The sequence below is a fragment of the Trachinotus anak genome, unplaced genomic scaffold, assembly GCF_046630095.1.
Source record: "Trachinotus anak isolate AG129_WGS33_773 ecotype Australia unplaced genomic scaffold, CSIRO_AGI_Tana_v1 ptg000002l, whole genome shotgun sequence".
NCBI classification, from domain to species: Eukaryota; Metazoa; Chordata; class Actinopteri; order Carangiformes; family Carangidae; genus Trachinotus; species Trachinotus anak.
Window position 1 is genome coordinate 17,101,317 of NW_027273853.1, and position 25,058 is coordinate 17,126,374.

General features: G+C 39.8%; 1 protein-coding gene across 7 annotated transcripts in view; it reads right to left on the minus strand.

Annotated features, from left to right (window-relative positions):
* Positions 1-25,058, minus strand: part of znf469 (zinc finger protein 469) — a 181,108-nt gene that overhangs the window by 81,225 nt on the left and 74,825 nt on the right. Inside the window, exon 5 of one of the 7 annotated variants that reach the window (XR_011694241.1) lies at positions 6,825-7,245. The exons of the other annotated variants lie outside the window; for them this stretch is intronic. The gene's annotated coding sequence lies outside the window, so the exon portion shown is untranslated. Of the gene's footprint in view, positions 1-6,824; positions 7,246-25,058 lie in introns of those variants that run through there. 7 annotated transcript variants of the gene reach the window in all.

Consider the following 25,058-nt stretch of genomic DNA (forward strand, 5'->3'; position numbering starts at 1 on the left):
CCGTGGTCTTTGGATCCTCAGGTGGCACTGCATCAAAAACAGACACGATTCTATAGTGGAAATCACTGTATGGGCTTGGAAACACTTCTGAAAACCATTTTCTGTGAACACAGTTAGTTGCTATGTCCACAAATGCAGGTTGAAGCTCTACCATGTAAAAAGGAAACCATATCTAAACATGATCCAGAAACGTTGCTGACGTCTCTGGTGACATAATTGCTGAACAAATGTGACATGTGGGCAACATTTCAGAAGTCTGGTATCAAGTTAAGATTACAGTAAATAAGGCAACTACAATAAACATTTAAGGTTAGAATAAAATTAAACAACTTTTGTCATCTCCCAATGTCCGTCATCTACTGCACAATCATGGTTATTGTAAAGCACTTCAGCACAAATCTGTTTTGCCTTTTTAAGTGCTCTACGAATAAATTGAGCTTGAACTTTACCTTGACCAGGGTCTGCATCCATGTGTAGCAGAATGTATGACTGCATGTGTGCACATGTATGGATGTGTCAACCTACACAGACACACAATGTAGTATAAACAGAACCACATGTGAGTTTGCTGGCTGCACTGCTGTCCACATGCATATCTGTTTAAAGTATATCAGGGCCTTAAGGATGAGGTCAGTGGTTATTAGTCTTAATGGTTTATTTTTTCATCTTCTATCACCAACTAGTGTCTCTTTGTGGTCCCTTGCTGGGGGTTGGTCTATGATTTGTGTGCAGTTCAACTAAAGAGTTATCTTCCCTCTCCCCTCATTTGACCACCTAAGATTTAAAGTGTTTCTCCTTTGGAGGCTGCAACGCCCAAGTTTGGAACCCCTGGCATGGGAGTTAAGGAATAGGAAAAACTTTACAGCACATAACTGCACCTAAATCCACCATCATCATTGTTACCTTTCTGTTTGTTTGCACAATAAACAAACAAGAATCTGAATTAATCAATGAGTTTTAGAGGTGGCAGTAGACGTATTTCTGAACTCTATTATTTGATTCCCTCTGTTTCTGTTCTTTATACAACACTAAGCTAGCCCCGTCCCAGCTCTAACTCCATCCTTCCCATACAGACATGTGAGTGGTATCAATCTTCTTTTTTAACTGCTTTTTCTTTTGTAAAGAAATCTGATCAGTATATTTCACAAAAGGCTCTGGCGAGGATTTGGTCATGATAAAATGAGTAAAACTTTCACTCACTTAATGATTTAGGAAGTGATTCAGGGTCACTAAAAATAAATGACCACCACCCCCTGTGAACTGCACATTATCACCACAACATTTTACTGTCAGCCTGCATCTGATACAGTTGGTATGTCTCTTTCACATAATTAATCCAGAAGATGTTTCAGTATGTAATGTAATGTGATACATTAAAAGGTGCCAGCCTGGTGTCTCACTGTCCCAAAATACTGTTTGACACTATCTGGTGTCTTTACAGGGTCATTACAAAAGAAAACTGGAATGAAAAAGGAAAACAGTGGTACAAAGGAAGTGGAATGGGATTTAAGCATTGATTGAACAAATAAACCAGTAAAGCTAAAGGATAAAAGAAAACTGTTTTGTCACTTCCTCACTGGGTAAATAAACAACCACACCAGATGTACCCACTTCTCATACACCCTGCCAGTTTTTCAGCCCCACCCTCCCTCTGCTCTCTTATCCAGAGCACAGAGCAGAACCTGTATGGTCTGTGCCTTTTGCAGTCAAATGCAGAATCAAAAACCAATGTCCCGTTGTTATCACCATGAGCAATAATGACTCACGTGAAAACAGCATGTCATATACACAAAGGCAAATTTCAAGAGAAGCAAACTACCACAAATTTTACAGACTTTCCCAACAACTGTATTGCACTATTAACAAAAAATCTCACCCCAGCAAAACTAGCTATGTTTGACTCACAAGGAATGGTTACCGTTAACTTTCAAATCAACCACCAGTGACTCACCACTGTCTGGAGAATTTTAGGCTTTTAATGGCCCACAGGTTTTCCATCAGCATGGTCTATCTTTCTGTGCCATTAGTGCCCCATGTGGACCGATAGAATAAAATACATGGACCACTGATGCCATTTTTCACTTGTTCCAATATGCCTTCTGAGAGTCTTCATACATACATCTCATTATACCTTTGATTCAGACAGTCTGATGCCTTCAAATTCCTACGCATATTCATGCCACTGCGTGCCTGTTTCTGTGTGTTTCTACTTATTACACAGAGTGAAAACAGACTGCAATCTAAACAGTTCCAGGAGGGTATTTGCTAATGTTTTTGGAGTTTTTATGTTCTTCTGGAGCTCCCAAACACCTCTTAACTATTCAAGACACTTCCTCATGACTTATACATATGCAAACAGGCCTCACAGCACACATCTCTCAGCCCCCCTGGCAGGCTCTGGTTGCATCTCGTGAGCTTTCAGGTTCTCAGTCCAGATAACACAAATCATCAAAACACTCAAATCCACAAACCCAGACTCCAGCCCTCTGGCTGTGCTTTGGTTAACCTCACTATCACGCTCAAGCCTCTGGGCCCTGCTGTTGTCCAGACACAAACACACAACCCACACAGCCAAAATCATGAACACAGAGTAAAAACCAGACTGCACTACTGCTCCAGCCAGATGCAGAACCAGAACAAAAATGCTGATGTTGTCTGTTTGTCATTGGTCAGTCCCTTGATGTCACTGTCCGTCAAACTCTGTACTAAACATTTCCCAAGATATGCGTGATAAATATCCATGCATCTAAACAGGTGTGTGTGTGACTGCTTTACACTCAGCTTGGGAACAGCTGAGCTCTCCCTATGAGCCAGAGAATCAGGCAGAGATCATGTGTCTGTCAGACAAATGACAAAACAGATGAATCTCTGAGGGCACATAAGAATGAAAAATTATTTCCTGAACAAAACACACACACACACACACCAAAAACATTACAGTGATCCAGTGCCAAAGAAAATGTCTATGCCCATAAATATTTGCCCAAGAAGTTTATGCATGCCAACCAAAAGTGGGTCAGAAAAGTCACTTTTCTATGAATGAGCAACAGCTTGGCTGGATTGCCTAATTACTAAAGATACAGGACATTATCTATCATCCTCTCCAAGTCTCTGAGTCACAGGCAGTAAAGCCTCTACAGTGAAGGAAAAAACATGTTGAGAGAAAGGTCAAAGCAAAGATAACTCTCTTATAACTGCACGCAGACAAATAGAGACAGAGACACAGAAATATACTCATACATATAGTTTCCATACACACAAATACATTACACATGCAATATTCTTGCCATTAAACAGATGTGCATTTTAGTTATCAGATGTGGTTTTGAGATATAATTGTCCTCTTATCCAGCTTGTCAGGCATGTGGTCCCAGGTTTGAAATCCCTCCAAAACCTGCATGAAGCCTGTCTGACAGTTCCCTGAAAACAAAGGACTTTTCAGAACAAGAGTTAGGAGACTCTGTACTGATTGGCAGCTGGCCTGGGGAATATACATTGTGTTATCTGCTGAGAGGGAGGAAGCCTTTTTATTTCAGCTGGAAAATGTTTTTGCTGGTTGTTTGAAAGTCATGTCGTGTTGGACAACCATCTCGATGGCAGCACCACTCACATCATACGCAAACCGCACTGATCCCTATTTGAATATCTACAGGGAAGTCGATAATCATTCCAAGACAGATAATCTTTAGCACATACGTAATGCAATTTGTAGCCAGTTGCTGCATGCCTCATTTGCCTCTCCACAGCTCTCTCTTCCATGAGTTTTTTGTTTTCTTTTTTTTTTTTTTTTTGTCTCTCATTCTTAAATCTTTTATTTCCACCACTTCATCAGCTGTGTTGATTAGCCATTCAGCTACAGGGCTGTTAGAGAGTCTAGACTCCTGTAGACTGAGGTGGGAGTGCACACACACCCCACAACCACAATCACACTAATATGTAATCTTGAGTGTTGTGCCCCAAGCAGCTACACTGGGAGAGTTTTGTCTGGGTGGCTGTGGGATTCCACCACTATGTGTCATCACAGCAAAGATAATACCACTCTGCACACCTTCAGTGTCCCACCATAAGTATTTGTATACATACATTTATGCATGCAAACACACCTCGAACCACAAGCACGCATTTACATTTGAGCTCATCCATCTTGTTAGGATGCACAGGAGAGGAGAGCTTTGAACTCCCTGATCTCATGCTACCATCCAGACAAACCAACACACAAATCTTTCTCAAGTTGTGAAGACACTCATGGGCATCACCCATCCTAATCTTAACCACACAACTGCATTCCTACCCCAAAGCATTGCCTTTACATTAACCTGAACCTAATTCTAACCAACTCTTAAAAATCCTCACTCTCCAAAAATGCTCTCTCTCACACACACACACACCAACACACACACACACACGCACACACACACACAGACACATTCTTCACACCCCATCTTAAATTATTCAAACTAATATGTCTCTGGAGAACCTGAACCGCTATTACTCAAGCATAGTGATGTTATCTGAAATCCATAAAGTGTTCCTTGTTAGCACCCAATCAACTCCTCATTTATGGACCCAGGGAAAAGAAAAACACCCCGTCTGGGCTTTGAGTAGACAAACAGTAAATGCAGACCTTTAGAGAGCTTAATTCATTACCCTCAAGGCTAAGTGGAGGGCTAAGCAGAGGGCACAATGTGTCTGTGAAGGGTGCACCATGGCTGCATGCTAAAACATGGGGTTTGTGTTGTAGAACAGTGGTATTATCAAGCAGAAACACACACACACACACACACACACACAGTACACATGTAATCATGTGCACTCTGAGACCATGAGGAACAGTCCCGTCTTTATCCCTGTCTTTGGCAACAGTCACTTCCTCAGGATACGGACCAGTTTTGTTTAACTTCAAACACTGCCTCTCCCTGGTTCCTGCCCTGTCCTGTTCCCTCCTCTCTACCCCTATGTCTCTCTTTCTGTCTGTCTCTTGGTATCTCTTATTATTTGTTCTACATCCTTCCCATTTTCACTTTTCCTCCAAAGAACCCTGGAACACAAACTAAATCAGGAAGACTGAATAAAGGAAACAATGACAAGAGGAGGAAACCGCAGAGCTTTCTAATCTGCAGTAGTCAGTCAGAAACAGGGCCTGAGCTACCATTCCCTTCTGCTCACTTCCGCCTAGTCAAACCAACACCAGCCATAACTTATATCCTTACCCCAATACTAACCACAGACTCAACCCCAAATTACCATCTGCCAAGCATGACAATCTCACAAGGCCACCCACAACTCCGGCGATGCCGCTACCTCAAAGCAGGACAAAGACAGACAACTACTACCTCTACCTCATTGAGCACACTGTAATCAACCAGAACTCTGGCAATTATTGTGTGTGTGTGTGTGTGTGTGTGTGTGTGTGTGTGTGTATGTGTGCGTTTGTGTGGGTGTTCCTTGCTGAAGGTACTGAAATAGCTGATGATCAGACAGAATATGTTACTCTCAACCCTTTCCAAAATATAGTCTTCTTCACCTATTAAGTACACTGGTGGTGTGGCAGAAGCTACATGATATTATCTTCCTTGTTAAGGGTTGCCAAATATCTTATGATGTGTCAGCAGGTATCAAGTGTAAGATATCAAAGAAGAGGAACTGAGCTGGAAACTGCAGCTGGAAAACACTCAAATCCCATTTAATCATTTCATCACGCTGTAGTCTGTTTAAAGAGAATGAAAGCAGTGTTAAAGCTATTTGTAGTGTCTTGGCACTGTGTCTCATGCCAGGCCACAATTAAGATGATTTAAGACCTGTTAGATGTAATCAATCTGTCTATGCATAGAGCAAGCTTGTGATCAGTCACAGCAGGACAAGCTAGTCATCTAGATAGTGCACATGTCTGGAATAATCATTAATCTATAGTGATATCATAATTATTGTCATTAGTGATGTTGTCATTGTCATCAGTTGTCTTAGCTCCCACCCCCACTCCCACCCACATTCTGGAAGTGAGCACGGAGAATTTCAGCTTTGTTTTCTTTCTCTTTTCTTACAGCTGAACATGTCTAGCTTCATTGAAGTAGGTGATTTAAACCATTCACTGAATTCATTGTTTATATTTTGAGTCACTGCAATATACAAAAACTTAAACATGCTGCAACAACGACATCCACTGTAACTTGAGACATTTGTAGTATAACACTCGGAAGCAAGTGGCTTACTGTACAGTGTCAACTTACAATGTTTATGTTATTTCTTATTTCTGAGGAAATAAGGCTTTTGTGGAAGACGCAGTTGGAGAAAGTAGAATGCTGCCACAAAACCAGATCATTACACAGACACCAAAACACTGCTGTAAGCAGGTGTTTGAACCAAGGATTTATCTCTCATGTCACGGCCTTTTTCACAGAGGACATTTTGACCTGTAATAGTAGGAAAAACACAGGTGTAAATAATAAATCTAATGATGACTGAATTCCATTTAGCTGCTTCGGGGTCCTGGTATTGTGCATGTTGGCTCACTGTCGCAATGTTATGACTTCCTGGAACATTTGAACAGAGCAGAGCCTTCATGTTATTAGTAACACTTTCCTACTTTCACAAGTCAAAATGTGTGAAAAAAGGCCAACACAGACTAAACCACTGAACACCCTTTAAGACATTTTATTTTCTCATTGCAAGATTTATTTCATTTATTTAGAATTATTCTACTCCTGCTGAATGCTTTTCCAAAGGAGGTGAAGGTGAGAGGATTTCCTGAAATGAGCCTCATAAATGTGTTCACAGCAAACACAAATCACTGCGTTGCATTTCTAAGGTGTTATGGCCAAGAACTCTCATTTGTCTGTCATAGTTCAACTTCAGCGAGGCTTTTGGTGAACAGTGCCACTTTTGCTACTTGCCAGAATTTGAGCAGCAGTGCTCAAAATTAGGGAAACCCACCTTGTCCGGCACAGAGTTTAATGCTCTGTACTTTACATTGTGGTAATGATTTCAGACATTCAGACACCACTATGGCTCTGGGCACAAATAAACAGTAAGTGGAATGGGTGTTTAATGTAGGCTCTTTATTAATATTGAATATGCTCACTGTCAATTATACCATTATCAGTAGAAACTAAACTCTCACCTCATTCTTAATGTCAGCGACCTGTGAGGCCTTCACAGTCCTGTCTCAGAGGCCCACAGCTCTGGAGAGGCTGAGCTGACAGCTGCAGTCTTGGTGCTTAGGGCTCTTGTAAAACCAGGGGGACCTGTCTGCATTATATAAAAGACATCAGTAAGGCCTCAGTAACACTGGGACTGATCCTCTCAAAAATAACAAGCATGACCTCCTGCCTCCTAACATGGGATTTCACCACCCACTCATGCTGCTCTGGTAGGATTGTGTTAGTAAGAAGGCCTTGATCTGTTGTGGGTATGTGACGTGTTACATACCCAACAGTATTTTCCTCCAACACGTCAACACTATTTCAAAACAAGCCACATGTGTTTTTATGAGCTTGAACAGCATTCAAAAAGAGAATAATTAAACTGTATATCCTTTCCATAACCTTTCTACTATCCCATAACCATTCCAGGCCTGTAGAATACAAAATTAAAATGACATGACTTGTCCTGATTTTCCAAGAGTGTGAGAACCCTGGTAGTGCACTCAGATCGTGGTTATTCAGTCAGGCAGAGTGGCCGACGTGTGTGTCTTGGCTCTACCCCCAGTGAAATTGAGATGAAAAATGAGCAGAGACAGCAGGCTACCTGTTATCACTTTAAATATTTTCTTTCCACATACCCAGAGTCTAACTTCAACAAATGACTGCAAATTAAATTAAATAAATCTAATGTCATTTAAATCAATCTCTCTTCAGAGATGATGGCCTTGATGTAGCTCACCAGTCGCTGAGCGGTCAAAGCTGCATACTGTATTGATAATGGCTGACATGACGCACTTTAAATTGCTGACAATAATTAAAAGTAAAGATATCATGTGATTGATGTTGCCTAATGAATTTCATACTTCTTGAAAAAGTCCTGTCATTGCTCCAGACAAGTGCTCAACAGATGTAACAACACATATAAGAGGAAATATGGGATTTTGCACATCTCTTGGCTGTAGAGGCGTAACTATTATCCTTTCAGTACCGCCTATTAACTCTAAAGTTTCTTGACCTCTAGAAAATGAAGGGATAGCTGAGACATAGTGGAAACTTGAGCTAATTCTGCCCATCCCTCCCATATGTTACCATTGCAAGTACACATACACACACACACACAAAACTAGTAAACCTTTGCCAAAACAAACAGTAGCACACATCGTGAAATAAGCATCATATCACCTCAGACTCCTAAACATCTGGTGTAATCACATTCTCTACGTGATGGGATTTCTGTATATGAACAGTAGTATAGGCCCTCACTTATATGAAGAGTTAAACCACAGAGCATTAGGATGGAGATGACAACTTGCCAACCAATCAGAGCAGAGGATCCAACAGGGTTATACAGTATGTTTTATAAGAGAGAGTCTCTGGCACTGTTAGTGATTCCTGCTAATAAAAAACCATCAGGAGCCTTCCTGTTTTGTCTTCACATCACTGTAAGAGCTGACAATCATTCGGGCCCGAAACATTCTTCACTGTGTTTTCTTTACCTAGGCAATAAAGGCTGAAACCTGACCTCTCCGCAGAACCATGAATGTTCCTCTCCAAGTGCTTCAATAAGCATGTAAAATATAAGCTATAAATTGGACATTTTGGTCATACAAGTGTAAGTGTGAAAGACCAGCAGTGGTGAACAAACATACTATCAGCTTTCAAAGCTTTGAGGAATTTAATGTGGCAAGCATGCAACAAAATGTTGGATGAACATGTGGGGAAGCAAGATGTGAAGGCACTTTGACCTTTAAGAACCAAAACCTTGCAGCAAAGCCAAAATTAACAAAATTGAATGGTCCAGTATTTGTCTGATTGCTTTCATTTGACAGTTTATTTAATTTCAAGTTCTGAATGAAAGAAAGGCGCCTTTTCAAAGTTTCTCCAAAGCCCCCTTGTTTGCTGCTTCATTGTTTGTTCAGTTCCATATTTTGATTAGAGAAATGTCAATCGTCAAATGATTTCTTTGTTTACTGAAATATTATTCTTGGAGCTCATCAAAATGTTTGGAAAGATGCAAATTAGCTTCAGTATTAAAAATCTATTTGCAATCAGGAAATATTTATCCATCTGAAAACTTTGTTAGTATTTTACAATATTTGCTTTGTTAAGTATCAAGTAGGCGTTTACACCACTCACAGCTGGCAATATCACTGGGCTCAAATGATTTAAGTATGATCAGACAGTGCTCAACCACATTAAAAGCCAGATGGAAATGCACCCAAGTACTGATGCAGCGATTACTATTGCTGAAATTTCCACAGTTGGTTATAGATGTAATGCGACCACAAAGAACACAAGCTTAAATAGAATTTATTTTTTTCAGTCACATTGTACAGTAACTGTGCAGACAAGCAAGTCGTCACAATAAGGAGCAGTTTGTAACACTTCAAGACTTCATGAAAAAGTTAAAGGTCTTGGCAAGAATTTTAAATAAAGTTCTGTGGGGTTGAACAATTCTTGGCAGGACAATATGTAATTGTAATGATGGTCCTGTAGTTGGGTCTATGGAGTTTAAAAGCTTAAATTAGTGAACATTATAACACTGAACATTGGTGAAAAGGGCTTTTTAGTTTTCAGTGACTTTAGAACTCTATATAAAAATGTGGTGCAGTGTAGCATGATAACAAGCTGACAGCTACAGAGTGGCCAAACATTTACACAGACGTACTCATCATGCCTCTCACAAAAACCTTTACAATCAGTCCTCAGAGCTGAAAAAACATCCATGGCTCAATAGCTACAACCAACCACAACAACAAATCTCTGGAAATATCAACAGAAACATGTTACACTGACAGGTCTAAATCTGAAAACACAGTAGAAACTGCACCCTGCATCAATAAATACTTCAAGCCCAAACCACAGGGAAGAAAAATGGAGAACAACAACAAGCTCACACACATTCACACATGACTCAGGGTGAGAAGAGTCAAAATAAGAACTGTTAAAATGCAGAACGGTTGGTAAAAGAACCTAAATGTACTGTAGCTCATTTAAATATATCCAAAGTCAACTCTTCTCATTTACTTTGAAATAAACACAAGTGTAATGTGTGTATTTATGTTTGTCTTATAAATAAACAGAGTTTTAACTTCCTCTGAATTCTTTGCACTGAAAAAATAAAAAGCATCAAAGTAAATCACAGAGACATGTTAGTGGTGGTTTCAGCACAAAACATCTATCTTTTCTCCACCACCATGCTTACTGTTTTCAGAACTGCAAATCCAACTGTGCCAAGGTCATGGGTGAGCGCCCAGCATCTGATTTGGATGTGCTGACATTCACTGACTTTCCCTGACCCGCTTCTTTGTTTCCCTCACTCACCGACTCTATCTTTCCCTTACCTATTTTCACTTCATTACTGCCTCTCATCAGCCCCAACAGTGTTCCGCTCAGGCACATACTTTGCTGTGGGGAAAGTTAATTGCATGTGAAATAGTAGTTCATGTAAAATGCAGGTCAAAGGCAGGATAAGAAAAAAAGGAGGTTTTGTTAAATGTAATGCATGATAAGCAGTTAGAACTTGTTACTTACATGCATGCACACGTACAGAAACTGTAAACACATGAGGTGTTCATTCAAATGTTTTTTGTGTTGGTTCCATATATGGTGCTTTTGATTGTATTGTTAAATAATTGCTGGTACTGCAGGTGTAGTCTGAAGCTCTTCCAGCAACTTACAACTGAATGTTTATGGTTCATCAGTCTTCACAGTTCCATCTCAGTGGCTCACATCAGCCAACTGAGCAATACATGCCCAGCACAGCATTGGAAAGAAAGATGTTGAGGAACTGGCAAGCTAAAGAGCATAAAATATTTTTTTAGTAAATGGTGGACCAAATCAAAGCATAGAAAAAGTGAGCTCTAGACATAAATTTGTCAGGTGAGGGGAAATGCCAAAGGGAAGCCCTTGTTACTCTGTTTACATGCCTATAAGAATTTAATAAACCCTATTTTTCATGTTTGAGGACACTTAACACAAATGCTGCTAAAGCTTACAGCTTAAGTTTTCCGGACACGTCTGGCAGCTTTTCTCTCCTGTGGAGACCGTACCCTCGTCAAAAACAAGCCCATAGTTTGTACTGTGCAGGCTGCTTGTTACAACCCATAGATATGGTTACATTTTGTTGTTAGGCAACATCTAGCAGCCATAGTAATTATGACAGAAACACAGGAGGAAGCTAGGCGACGTAGTCTATAGAGTGACAAAACACAGGACTCTGACACAAGGGACCACAGTTTTTTTCCCGTTTGAAACCAATAGTGATTGTTGTTTCTTTTAACCATGACTGTGTGTTTATTATTGTAACCACAGCGCCAAAGGTTGTCTAATCTTAACGATGTACTTATTTTAACCCAAACCATGATATTTCCCTAAACCAAATCAAATCAAGTCATTTTTTGTGCCTAGAACTATATCAAGTAGTTTTTGTTAGTAAACATAACCAAATGGTGATTTGTGTTCTTTCTTTTCTAGGAACATAAAGCATCAAAGCTTTTCTGAGGACTTTATCCCCACACCACATCCATGGCATGCCACTGTAACATCTTTGATCGAAAAGGTCATGGTGAAATAGCTTTCATCTGTAGTTGCCTTTGTTGAATTCAACATTGGAGTCACAAATTTTAAGCTCAGCATTTCCACAGTAAACAGTAAAAAGATTTAAGTAGAATCATGATTATCACCTTTGGGCCATCTTCTCAAGCTTCCAAAAATCATAACAAGATGATGTTTTGAAGGCTGTAATAATCCCTTGTTCATAATGTTGTTTACATTTCAACTCTTTCTTAATAGAATAGACCAATGCAAAACACATATCCATATATATATATATGTCAATAAATAAGCAACATGCTATAGCAAAACACATTTATTTATTATTGATTTCATCATACAGGGCTCTATACAGACAAGATCAATTTAAGTATGACTCAACAGGCCACTGCAGAATTTGGAAAAGCTGTGTAGGTGTGACGTGTGAGAGAGTTCAGTGATAATCCCAGAGTATTAGCATTTCATTTGCTGATCAGGGTGGCAGAGTGCATATGTATTATTCTACTCACAATGTTGTGTTTGTGTTTGACACAGACTAATGTGAAAATCCTTAAAAAGAACAAGCAATTTGTCTGCGTCACAACCGCTTATTCTTACAATCCAAGGAATGCCTGGTTGGACATTATTTCCTCAAGTTTTGACATATTTTTTATGCATTAGTCAACAGGACGGAAACCATTGTAATAACAGACAAGTTTATGATGGTTCGAATCAAAATTGCAGCAGCCACATGTCATCTAATGCAGTGACTGATATTCAAAGGTTGAAGACAGAAGCTGGGATAGTTTCTTACATCTCACAGAGCTCATGTCACCAGGACAATTAGGCATTTCCGACATGAATTGTTATGGCTCAGTGAACCACTTGAAGATCCCTGAAAGATTTCACAACACTGTCATACTGTCAGGCCTGTCAATACAGTCAGTACCATCAGGAGGCCTGCATAAAGAGAGGAAACCAGGGATCTTCTCACAGGCTTTCCTGCTTTTATGGTTTCTACTGTCAAACTCCCTCTGAGGAAGAGCAGAGTTGCACATAACATGCTGAGACACACGTTCTTAATGATGGGGCTCCTGTTAAACAATAGCTTTTTCAGGCATGACTGCTCAACCTGAGCACACCATAGAAAACTACTGCAGTGGATCTAAACAGAGCTAAAAATACCCTGAGCAGGAATACAAATTGCAACCAGATACCAACAGTCAACTTCTGCTGTCTAACATGGAAGAGTGATGTGAAATCAACTGCTGTGTTTTGCGCAAAAGAGTAAATTTTCATGAAACTCAGCTGCAAAAGCAATTTGCAGCACAAAATTTGAGGCATAATCTATGTTCCTCAAGTAATGATTATCACAGCAGAAAAAGGAAACTGTCACATAACTTTCAACTCTGTCTGTGGATATTATTGAGGCATCTCATCCATAGTATCAGGCACAACAGGAGACACAGGTGTGAGACTTATTGAGATGAAATCAAAAATGTATCATCAGCCAAAAAGAGATCACTAAACTACAACACAGACGTGCAAGACATCCAATGAGAGAGGGGGGTAAAGAGACGAACATGTTCAGAATTGCCTACCTCCTTTCAGCGTCACACCTTCTTACAGAGCTGTCATTTCTTTCAGGTAACACCCTACACAAGAGGCCTTTCTACAATGCAAATGAGCTGTACGCTTGTAACATCTACTTACACACAGCTCTGAACTGATGGGCTGTGATAAGAGGATTGCATCTTCATTGCATCACTGCTGGATAAGTTTGGAGATAGGAAAGAAAATAAAATGCAAATTACATTCACTGTTCCAAAACACAGCCTGCAGATTGAAAGCATGCATGTAGCCACAGCCAGACAAATAACGACATTGCCGTCAAATCCCCTATGTGAGGACCAAGGTCTGCAAACCACCAGAACACAATGAGCTGGACCACAGAGTGGCCTAGTGGTCACTTGGACAGTAATAGGTCCAGATCCTCACCACAGGTTAAATAAGAGTGTGACCAGACTGTAACCAACAGATCCCAGATCCCTCAAGATACGACACTGCTTTGGCTCTAAACGTGGTGTCAAGGCCACTCAACAGAGGCCAGTGGTAAACTGTTTCTGTTTCTGGTACACCTCAGAAAACTACAAAAGAGTGTCAGTTGAATTTTATTGGACAGTTACAATATAACATCTCTGTTTTGGTCTGATACATCCACAGGTCTTCTCTTGGCTGACCCTCTTAAAAAAGTATGTTTGGGCATTGATTTGTTGAAACTGGCGAGTGGAGAAAGAATAGTAAACCCTGTAATTTTCTAAGAAAAAAAGCGTAGGTAGGGTATTATTGATATTAATCTTCTTGCAATCTTTCCATCAGCATCAACAAATGCTGAAGGAATGAGAACTAGTGGACAGAACAACAGAGAGAGACTATAGCTGAGTGGCGCAGTGCCAAGAGGACGTCCGGCTGGTTGTAGCAGGGGTGTGGGCTGAGGGTGAGTAAGGACAGACCAGAGGCTTGGCGCTGGTCCAGGATATAGTATGAGGATCTGGATGAGGTCCAAGCCAGCTGGAGAGCAGCAGAGTCAAGTCCTACAGTAACCTGGATCTGTGCAGCCTGGCCGCACCGCTGACAGATTTATCAACCTGGGCCGGGCTTGGCAGAATTGCCTACTTAAACTGCAATATATCTACAACCATATCTTACTCTCTCACTGTAAGCCCCTCTCTCTTTCTCCTCTTCTCTCTGCATTAATTGCTTTGGTTTTGTTTCTTTATTTCTCCCAAATGTTCTATCTACTTCACTTTCTTGACTATATTATTTCAGCAGCAGCAATGTTCCACTTCACCATCATGTGCATAATTGAACTTATTATGTACTCTACACCAGTCCATTAATTTCTGTATGAGCCCATGGCACATTTCAGACACAATTGATACCTCATGCTGTAACAAACTTTGCAATAACATCAACCATTCATTTTTAATCCATCAATATTGAAGCAAACTTAATATCACTAGGTATGACTGCAGGCAGATTGAGCTGCGGCAATAAGACTATATGAGTGGAGAAATGGCTGCGAGGAAGCAAGGAGTCAAGGAGTGTGCTGTGCTGCTGGGGTGAGGCGAGTGCTGAGCGGCACACCTGCCTGCCTGATTAAGTCACGGACAATGAGGCCTCTGTTGTTACCTGTCCACCTGTCGACAAAGTGGAACCCCTTTGCTCTATCTCTGCAGCCCTGAATTCCTCTCTGCCCCACCCTAGCTTCTGTCCTCCTCAGGGTTGGCTGGGTATTAATAAGTCTGCACTCTCACGCGTGCACACGTTAGTGGAGAAAATACATTTATATATAATACGGGTATAATATGATCTTTTGCTGTTAATCGCTAAGACATATGTTAACTTTCCTATCCAATGCTGCCTGGACACCCCTGTTCTCTAAATCACCTCTTTAAGAGCTTGCGTTGCTATAACACTTTCACTCCTGACTTGACCATTAGTCATGTTATTTCTACAGCCTCTGCTCAATGTCTCCATTAAGTCTCTCTTTTGTGGATATTGCTTAAAGATCATGTCTTTAGTGACTTCTCTCCACTCTACTCACCAAAGTTTTGGTCTCTGTTTTTTCAGCCCAAAACAGAAGCATGCACCCCTGCTGTGTCCAGATCCTTTTTTATGTATGAGACATCTGTGTGATTGCAGGTCAACTCTTTTTTTTCAGCAACATTACGAAAAACAAAATACAGAGAGAAATGATGTAGGATAGAAATATTTAACATCATTTTTACAGATAAAGCTCACAAAGAAGTTAACACACATTTGGGAATGGTTGCATAGGGGATCCTCACTCCATCTATCAGCCAAAACTAACAAAGTCATTTGCTACTGTCTTGCAAGCCCCTTATCTTCTGTCTGTTTCAAACTAATCCTTGTGCCTTTTCTCCCCCACGTATCCCCTGTCTGGACCACAGCCTGTGTTATATGAAGAATGTACACAGTATCACTGACACCACTGATTAATGAGCTGAATGTGACATTAATGCTTGGTTGGATCATTGAGTCTGATACAAAGGAGTCTCCTCAAACCTGGTGGCAATTTTGTTTTCTTGTGATTCAGAATGGACTGTGTGTGTGTGTATGTGTGTGTGTGTGTGTGTGTGTGAGTGTGTCTGCGTGTGTGTGTGTGTGTGTGTGTGAGTGAGTCAGACAGAGAGAGCGAGAGAGAGATCTAAACGTGCCCTTTTCCTGTTTCCCTTCCTGCTTTACTCATCAGAGAATTCAACCATCACTTTGAACACTATCTCTCACTTGAAGTGTTCTGTCTCATTCTTACTCTATATCGGTCCTTCATTGTTTACCTTTTCTTATTTTGTTTTGGAGTATCTGAACACTTATACCCGCAACACCCTCTGTTGCTCAGAGGGTGGTCGGTTTGTAGCCTAATTCTGATTGCCCGATTTGTAGCCACATTCTGAATGATTGATTTGTAGTCTTTTCTTGTTGGTCGATTTGTAGCTGTAATTTGATTAGTCGATTTTAGATGTGTTCTGATTGATCAACCTGCAGCCACATTCTGTGCTTTTACCTACTTTTATTTACTGAGATATCGCTTTCACAAGGCCAAAACTGCGTTTTGCTAGGTCAGGCTGTCGCCAGCTTGGAGGCATAATAATTAGTATTTATGAAACAAAAATAAAATTTTGATGTGAAAGCAGTATAATTGAGAATAGCATAGTTTGAGTCAATATTTTGTATTCAAATACTTGACAGGATGTTACACCCCTTTTTCTTTTTTTTGAAATTATTCGGGGTGAAAACAAACAAGACTTTATCTGGCAACAATTTTGTTTACGATCACTGTCTTAGTATCTTCATTGTCTGCACTTGTCAGTACTACTTACATTATTAGTAAATCCTCTTTATATGTATATATTATAAATATATATATATGAATATATAAATATATTTCTATGTTAATTATTCAAGATAGATTTCAGACAAATAAAATGAAAAATTATGACTATATATGTTCTATATAAGTAAGTTTTTTTCAGTGTATAATTTACAACCAGCATCTTCTCACAGTTCACAGCAGTATCACATGACACTAATATTAACATTCTTCCATTCCCACCTCCATACACTGTCTTTAGTGTGTTTGTCATTCATTTAATCTCACAGGATGTCAAAGCAGTGTCATCCTGGGAGGTGGTGTACCAATGGTGGTCTTACTTACTTATTGCCTCAGAAGCCCACATCCTTAACATTATGTGCCTCACATGTAGTGTGGCCATTAGGAAGACCAAATAACCCTTATAAACCCACTCCCCTGTTGTGTGTGTGATACAGAGAGAGTTCGTCATTACAGTTTTCTGACTCCATGAGAAAAAGCAATAATGTGCATAATGCACTTTATGTTCAGCAGTCACAGTTTTAGAATTTGAAACCTCACAGTTTGTAAGCTCATAGTTGTAGGATTTGAAACTCTTGGATAACAAGTGTAATTTTGTGTAGCAACACATTTGAAAAAAATAAGTGCAGAAGAATAGTAGTAATGAGGTCCCACAGTGAAGAGCCTGGTGCTCCATAAACCTTGTTTTTTCCTATTCAAGCTTCCAAGAGACTCAGACATACTTTAAAAAATGCTAATAGATATTAAACTATGTATGGTTCAGAGACCATGATAGTTTCCAATTGACTTAACAAAAGCACTGACATTCTGACCTAGCAAATTTGTCAAAAACAATTTGCCACATTTTTCCAAAGCAGACTAATGAAAACCTTTTTGGAGAGAGTGGACAAAGTGTCTAAGGCTGTATTGTTAATGCCCACTTTTAAAGCCCTCCCAGCTGTGCTCTGTCCCACCAGCAACTGTATCCATTAGAAAAAGCCTCAAGGGTTCCAACTTGTATTGTTTTATGTGAATCTAATACCCAGTGTTCAGATTATATGGCCCCAGATTCCAACTTCACCACAAACATAACATCAAAAACTTTGTGTGGTTGGAAACTTTGTTATAGCCCAGACTGAAAGAGGGACAGATGAAAGTGGTGGTTTATCCCTATCAATGATAATCCCCTTTCCCACCATTCTCCCTGTTGTTTCATTCTTTACCACATCAATACAAATCAGGCTTTAGATAGGCAAGAAAACTGTGTGGTCAAGTGCCAGAAGGAGGTTAAGGTTGGATTTAGGGAGAGCACTTTTAATTCGAGAGCAATAAAATAACCAATAGTAAGTTGAGCACTCACTTACAGAGTTTATAAACTAGCTACTTATTATTGCATTATTAATGGGTTTGTCAATACAAGTGTATAAATTGTGATCCTTTCCCACAGTTTGAACATTTCATTTGCTTGTTCTCGTACTACTGAATGCCAACAAATAATTAATTTTGCTCCAGCAGCAATAAAGTTCCATTTTTCAAAAACAGTCTATTAAAAACCTCCATGGGCTTCTTTTATCCCAGTATTATGTTACTTACTCCACTTCAATAATCTGTAGAAGAGACATCCAGTCCATGGGGGGATTAAGAATACGATAGAATCTAAGTGGTCTCTGTACCGCTAAATATCATGTAAAATTAACTGCACAACATTTTATGGAATTGAAAACACAACTTGCAATGCAGATGCTGGAAAAAAAGTGTAATAATATACTGACTGTAGTTTTGGATAACATTTACTAAGGCGGAAAGTTCATTCTGCTGTTTGAAATCAACATCACTGCAGAGATCCTGAATCTCATGTTCCCTCTGGACAAAAAAGGGCTTTGGATGCATGAATCCTTAACTAACCTGGGAAGAAAGGCCTTGACTGTGTCTTCATTTGACTTGTTCCAGCCCTAGATAAATGGCTGAGCTGACATTTACGAATGTCTTTGGCTATATTTAGAAAATAAACAGGAGTTGAGAGAAGAGGGAGACAGCAGAGGAGGCCACTACCTGCTCTGTTCACTTCACATCATAGCAGATCTGTCCAGCAGAGAGCAGACTCACAGCAAGCCACATCCACTGGCAACAACACAGACCATGGCCCAGCTGTTTCACTGCAACTGGCCAATTACTTCAAGATGTAAGTGTGTGTGTGTGTGTGTGTGTGTGTGTGTGTGTGTGTGTGTGTGTGTGTGTGTGTGTGTGTGTGTGTGTGTATGTGTGTGTATTTGTAATAGTGTTTGGACATTTGTACTTACTATGTGCATATTGTCAGGTGTTTGCAGGTGACACACAAATAGGATTTTCCCTATTAACCAATGGTATCACTGTTTTTCTTGTAATGCAGAATGTGCAGTGTGTGCGTGTGTGTGTGTGTGTGTGTGTGTGTTGCTACAGTGGCATGTCACCTCCAGTGATCTCAGGGGGCTGTTTTCACAGACCCACAGTCTCATTAGTATCCTCACTATTAGCTGTGATTAAAATGCTATCATGACCCACTTCTTCCCCTTCACAGCTTCCTCTCCCCCTCCTCATAAAGGTTCAGGCGTGTAGGATAATGAGGTAGTTTATTTGGCTGTCTGTGGGCACACACCAGTAGTAGATGTCTCACCTTTTAACCTGCAAATAGAAATGTGGGCTGGAAGAAAAAGAAAAACAGATTTATAAAAAGATTCATAACATGACCCTACAAAACTCTCTCATGTGTTCTCTCCCTCTCTCTCTCCATCTCTCTCTCTTTCTCTCTCTCTCTCTCTCTCTCTCACTCTCTCTCTCTCCTGCCAGACACATTAAGGAATGTATCGTTCTGTGTGCTTTGGCGGCAGATCAGCGTTGGCTGGCTGAGCAAAGTGAGTGTGGCTGCAGATGGCTATAGCCTTATCTACTGCTAATAAATCTCACAAGGGAACCTTAAAAGATGTTATGCTCGGACTGAACTATGTGCCCTTTAACGTCTCTTGATCACCCAACATACCAACCGTCCCCACCAGTAATCACAGTACAGTTTCGACTGGCTCTGTTGTAAACACGCATTTTTTCAATATCATCAAAACAGAGAGTCTTGATCGCTGCACACGTATCTTGTCAGAAGGGGCCTCGGAGCTTTTGAATTTGTGTTTATCATAGTTTACAGTAAAAGGGGCTATAATCAGATCTCTATAAACCACATACAGTACACTGTATAGTCTGTGGTCTATCTGAGTGCAGTCAAAGCATGGTGGATACTGTGGTATATGCTCCCCTCTAATCATGGATCGACTGACATTCTGTGTACAGTAATAAAGTACAAAGACAGAAATGCAGAATGATACATTTTAGCCTACTATTATGCCATTGCTAATATATTCTTCCCTTTTGCCTTAATGTCTCTACTTCTCCCAGTCAGCTCAACTTTTTTGATGAGCATTGGATGGGAAGATCAACACCACTCTCCTAGGTATAGATATGAAGCAAATGCCAGCAGCCGGTTTTCTTAGCTTAGCATAAACACTTGTAACAGGGGAGACAGTTAGCCTAGCTTAGTTCAAAGGTAAAAAAATCTGCCCCCCCCCCCCCCCCAAAAAAAAAATAACTACGGCATCTGGGCACATAACCTCTCGTTTTATTCTTCAACGTTTGTATAGATTAAACAAAACAGATAAAATATGTTTGTTGGTGAGCTTCAGAGGCACTGGTGCACTAAACTAAGCAGCTGCTGGTAGTACATTCATATTTAGCGTACAGACATCAGAGAGGTAATAATCTTCTGATGTAACTCTCAACAGGACAGAAAATAAGGATATTTCCCAAAATGTTGAACAATTATTTTAAATCCAGTAATTCATGTCATAGAATATTATACAAAAAAATATAACGCTGCTTCACAAGATGTTTCTTTATACAAGAAACAACATGCAGTGCGGAGGCCTGTAGGAAGCCCCTGCAATCAGTGAAACTGTGTGACAGATGTCATTTAACAGTAAGAGATCTTTTCAGTTTCAATTGCTTTTATTTGTAGTCTCTGAATTGGTTTTTCTGTCTTTTGAAAGGGAACAGATGAGCTAAATTTCTAGTAAACCAAACATCTGTATCCCAGATAAATCAGTGATCAAAGAGTCAACCGACCATCACCTCCTGACCATACTGTACACTGTGATTTGGCCAGGACGTGTTTACTCAGGCAGGAGTATCCACACCCACACACACATGGCATGATCCACATGGAGCTCGGTCCACACACAGAGACAGACAGGGTGGGCTGGATACAACCTCCCCTAACCTTGTTCTTTAAGGTCCTCATCACAAATGAGGAGAAACTGTAGGGAAGAAGATTCACTTTCACCACAACCACTGAATGTACTCGCACATACTGTTGCAGTCGCACCAGAACAATGCCATGACAATCCAAGCACAACATCTGTTCCAGTCAGAGAGCAAGCCGCCGCCAGAAACATGTTCAAAAACGAAATAGCATAAAAGCAATGGAGTAAAAGAGAAATAAGAGAAAAGAGAGACACATGAAAATGAAAACAAGAAAGTCTGTATTTCCATTTGATATTCAATATTTTTTGTGGCACACTGTGTCATTTTCCGAGTGTTCAGGCTCCCACACAGTCCTGAGCCCTGGATTTTTTCTCCTAGGTGATAAAATCGCATTGACATTAAAAGGTGCTAATTGCCAGAAAGTGGAGTGAAATTAATGAAAAGAGAAAGGATAAATAACATGAGAATTTACCGGAATGAACATGAATATTTACACAGCAGGAAATGTGAGTGGAGGGTGGGTGCACAAGGAAAGCATACATTGTACAGTATTAAAAGTGTTCTCTTATATGGTACTCTACAAAGAGAAAGTCTTAATCAAAAAATGGTTAAGAAAGATACATACTTTCAATTACAATTACAATTCAATTAGAAATACTTTCAGTATTTCTTTCATTATAAAATGTCTTTAAAATATCAGAGTCAAATTTTGTAGTCTTATTCATTTCAAAATAAGTGTAAATAATTTAGTTTGTCTGATTTGTCAAATGTTGGATATTTTATTTTGTGATGAAAAAATATGTATGTGCAAAAACACCTGGGATTTGGTGTTCAGACACACAGTATATTAGTATGTTATCCTGTTTATACAATGAAACAACTGTGATGGGAGAAATGAAACACAAATGAATAACATTATATTAAGCATGTTGTTAGGTATAATAAGCAATGTCGGCAATCAATCAATGAAACATCAGTGGCACTAATAATAACATAAACAGAGGAGGTTTAGATGAGGGAGTAGAGTGGTGAAGTGAAGTGTAATGCAACTCCAGTCAAAAAGACTGAAGTCAGAGACAGTTTGTACAACTAAAGACCTATACTTAACATCTGTGGCATATACTTATGTGAGGTAAAAATTAGTTGTCAGGATATTTGTCTTTGCATTCATTTGCACCTCTTGCTTTCTTCTTTGCTAGAACATGTTTATTGTAAGGAGTGATGTGTTTGCAGAACTCTATGGGTAGCTACACTGCTTTACGTTTAAAAGCAAGTGGGGCCTTTAAATAGTTCCCCATCAGCAAAAGAACGTCCAGAGAGCTCTAAAGCGGCACTCACAGTCAGAGACAGACTGAGCTTTAGGTTTCCAGCTTTTTCTCACATTTGGCAGGAAAAGTTAAAGGCAATTACAATAGATTAAACAAACAATTTCTTAAGGCAGGCATGTAAAAGAGGCTATTTAAGTCAGGTAAATGCTCCTCTGGTGTCAACCCCTCAAACCCCTCCACCCCACCAGGAATCTAATCCACAACATATGGACATAATAACTGCCAAGGGCAGGGGGGAAGACACACAAACTCTCCCCACTAATATCTGCAAAGTCTAGTAAACAATTTGCCTCAACTATTAATTGCGGTGCTCTGACTCTTTGTAAGAAATCAAAAAGGATTAAAAACACAATTTTCATTCTCTTGTGTGACCCCACTGTTGAAAACACATTCAACCGAGAGGATTCATTTTACTTATTTATTAACACTAACGCTTAGAGTGGTGTTGAAAAGATAATATTTAGTTAAGGCTAAACTTTTGGGGTTTTGTGTTTTTACAAATTGTCACAGAAAACCTTTGGTTGGAGCAAATCACAAGAAAAGTAAGAGACAATGAGCTTCAGATTAAGCACCAGAAACAGGATCGAGTGATCACACTGCAAACAGTAATTTGGTTTCAGATTCTCTCCTGTATCTTTTTATTACTGATTTGTGTAAATAAAAACATCGATTTTATATTATTTTATTATCCATTAAAATTTCCTTTATTTCATTATTATTTTAAACACCGGTGGATTCAATGGTTCTTTTCATATTTAGAAATAAAAAAACAACATTTAGTGAAGACTAAATCCTACATTTATTGTACATAATTTAAGTGTGTCAGTCTGAAATAAATTTTTTCTTGAAGACAAATGACAAGGTCTTAGATGTGCAGTCAACAGAACTTGGTCCTCTTTGAGCCCTCTGGGCACTCATCCTGTTACTGGCTCAGGGGCCAAATTTTTAAAGAGCTGTGATGATTCTATCCTAATGACTCCAAGTGTGTGTAGAGTGTGCATATACAGTTTGAGTGTATGTGAACACGCAGCCACAAAGTGCACTTCAGGACACATGGCTACTGTTAAGACGCTGGCTGTGATCACAGGGATGGGCGCTTGATTTGGAGGAGACAAAGACTTTTACAGTAAACTGGGGATGAATACTGAGATGCATTGCCAGATTTCTGGCTGCTCAACTTTTGGATGTCTTCACAATCAGGTGTTTTTGAAAGAGTCATATTAAAAGGAAATCAAGAGGAGAAAGTTAGAGGGTAGAAAGAGGAATAATGTTGGGAGTTTGGACTCAAAAAGAATAAACTGACAAACCCACCTGGTGTCTGGCTCCACCTGTCTGAGAATTGTCAGGGCTGTGACCTAATTTTCTGTCCCTGAAGCGTCAAATTAGGCAGCACATGATGTATAGATAAAGTGAAAGCCAACAATTATTCTTTTTTTCTCCTATTTCAAAAGATGGTCCAGGTGATTTTGACTGTGACGGTGACTGTGATACAGTCATGGCTGGAGGTAACTTACATGTAGTAGTGATGTTTATTTGTTTGTCAGGGTTATGGTGAGTGTACGCTTGAGAAATGATGGGTGCTATACTCAGAGCTCAGTTGAATTGAGTGCTTGGTATAGGAAGGAAACCCTAAACATACAGCGGAAAAGAATGATACAAGGATACTGTAAAATGAGATAAAAATACAATATCATGACAAACTCCACACAAAGAGTGGAGATTGACTTTACTATCAGCAACAGTAGTGCTTTTTATGGCATCCATCACCCATTGCCCCAGTTTACATAGCCGGGTCACGCCCTGCCCCTTCAAAGGCCCTCTGATCTATAGCCCTCATTATTACTCCTTGCTTCCCACAGGAGGGCCTTCCACCATCTGCCCAGTAGCCTCCACTGACCACCATCCATCTGTACACCCTCCCACCAGCGGGCCTTTCAGCACACTCATAAAGGTTCAGGATCTACGGCATCAGCACCACTGTAACAGAGTCTTTGTTTGGTTAGAGGACACATGCCTCCATGTACAATAAAACTTAACCCTTTCAGATCAGATTTTTTTTTCACTTAAATTTATTTCTTTTTTTTTTTAGACTAGATAGATTTTTTTTTCAATTTGTTTCTTTTAGCATGTCCAATATATTGAATACCAGGATTAATGCAGTGTAAAACATATCAATCCACCCAATCCTGTATGTTTTTATCTTTGTGAAGCCAAACCTTTACAACAATTGACTAGTTTACCACGTCAGGCAGAAGTTAGTTTTAAGCATACTAATTTGCTAAACCACTAAATATGTGATGTTCTCCAGTGAGCTGAGGGAGTTATGACAGTGTGTTTAGGACACTCTGGACCTTCTGAAATAATTATCTGTTATATCAGATGATTATCTGAGGCCCAAATGCTGCACTGAAGGTTTTAAAGTATCACTTTTTGAAAAAGAAGACTGACCTACAATAACTCTGTAGTCTAGTGGAAAAATGTGACAGGTCTCCAAACTGTGAAGAAATCACAGAGAGGAAAAACTAAGACGAAAATGCTGCTTTGGAATATTTGTTCCTGTAACCTGAGAGCCTGGGGTAGATAGTCATCTGGAAGCTCCGTTTACCTTTTTTTTTTTCTCTGTTTTTGTGTGTATGTCCCTGCGAATGTGTATTTGTGTGTTGCTTCTGAGTGTGACCTGATGCTTTCTGTGTGCACGAGGGGGAAGTCGACAGTGTCATTTTGTTTTGATGGGACCTGATAGATCACCCGTACGACAGGCCAGAGAACTACACTACTGCTTGGTGCTGACGCCATCCATCAGCACAAAGCCCAATATCAACAGAGCAGGGACAGTAACCAAGAGAGGCTGTGTTTTTGACATTTCATTTTCCCTGTTTT